The sequence below is a fragment of the Peromyscus maniculatus genome, chromosome 4 (genome assembly GCF_049852395.1).
Source record: "Peromyscus maniculatus bairdii isolate BWxNUB_F1_BW_parent chromosome 4, HU_Pman_BW_mat_3.1, whole genome shotgun sequence".
Taxonomy (NCBI): Eukaryota; Metazoa; Chordata; class Mammalia; order Rodentia; family Cricetidae; genus Peromyscus; species Peromyscus maniculatus.
The window spans coordinates 62,581,085-62,582,707 of NC_134855.1; the positions used below are offsets into that span (position 1 = coordinate 62,581,085).

The window sequence follows — 1,623 nt, forward strand, 5'->3', positions numbered from 1 at the left end:
GTAGCTAAGTATGAGTTTGAACTTCTGGTCTGTCTCCTGAGGGCTGGGATTATAAGCATGTGCTGCCATGCCTAGTCTTCTCCCCCAACCACCCCCAATTTTATATGCGTTATTGAAAGTTAACAAGTACAACAACACAGTGATAACTGTGTAGAGAACATGCATAGAAATGTATACATAGAACTACTATCCTAGGATATGCAGAAACCCCTACTGGGAAATCCATTTTCTTAGTAACTGACCATTTCTCCAAGTATTCAACCAGCTCAGCTGAGGAGACATCGGTGAATAGGGATTTACTTAGCAAGATTCAGCAGCTAGATTTCAGATTACACAAAGTGACCAACTGTGCCAAATTCTTAACATTTCTTCAGGTGTGTTTTTTGTCATGAAGCAGTTTTTGTGTAGCTCTCTCTAGAAAGGACAATCCACACCTTTTCAGACAACCAATGTAACATCTAAATTTCAGTTTGTGCAACCTGAACAGCAGTTATGGTCCTCTATAGAGCAAATTCGTTACACCAAATACACAAATATACAATAAGCAAAACAACCTTCATGACATGATAGCCTAGGTCCAAGCTACCTGTCACCATTTTGTTACAAATATTTGTGTCTGCAATGTTTCAGAAAAGAGGGACAGTACTATCGTGTTTTATAAACTTTGGTAACAGCTGTTGGTGTGTAAACAGTCTGCATCCTCCCTCTCCACAGCCTTGTTTCCAACCTCTCAAGTTCCTTGAAGGGAAGGAGAGGGGAATACGAAATCCAGGAGCAGCCCACCTTCCGAGTTCCATGCAGGCAAGCCCCAGAGCTCCTGGAAGCAGGGTGGGTGGCTGGGAAGGGCTGAAAAGGCACACAGCTCCTCAGCATCAATTAAACCATTCCTCAGACATCTGCCAAGTCGCACAGGGCACATCCATGCTCATTCGCTGATTAACCTTTAATTCACTCATCTAGTATGTTTCTTCAAGCCAAAAGCATATGAGTGCTTAATACTGGGGAAACGCGAGAATGGCATGTGTGAGTCTCACGTCTCTTTCGTAGACAGCGGTGAAATGGGTGACTGTGGAGGCGGTTTCTCACTGGCACATCTCTTCAGTCTGTTCAGTTCAGACAGCAGCAGCCAGTTCTGTGGGGGCATAGCAGGTTATGGGGTTCATCTTGAGCCCGGGGATGCTGGCTGTGCAGGGGGATGCGTGACCCCGGTGGCTGCTTGGTGGCCCGAGGGGAACCAGTCTCCAGCTGGGCCTGAAATTGGGCAAGCTGCTCTGGACTGGCCGGTTTCTTCAACAGATTGTTTGTCTGCTCCAGCTGGGAGTTCTTCTCCACTAGTTCTTTGATCTACCCCCTCAGAACCTCACTTCCTCTCTAACTGCCGACATCAAATGGCTTTTCATCAAATCCATAGCTTGCTCTATTTCATGCCTAGTCTTCTGTGGTCCTGGGAACTAAACCCAGGGTTTCAGTATGTACCAACCATGCTACATCTCCAGCCTATGGACTACACATCTTTGTTGCAATAGTACAGGGTATACAACAAGTTCAAAAGGACAGTCCCCACTTCTGTCCCACCAGTGGTCTAGCGAGACTTTTCATGGTGGTGGCTAGTGATTCCATTCT

General features: G+C 46.1%; 1 pseudogene; it reads right to left on the minus strand.

The window, feature by feature from the left end:
• Positions 1–1,159: 1,159 nt before the first annotated feature.
• Positions 1,160–1,409, minus strand: LOC107402779 (TSC22 domain family protein 1 pseudogene; annotated as a pseudogene).
• Positions 1,410–1,623: the final 214 nt, after the last annotated feature.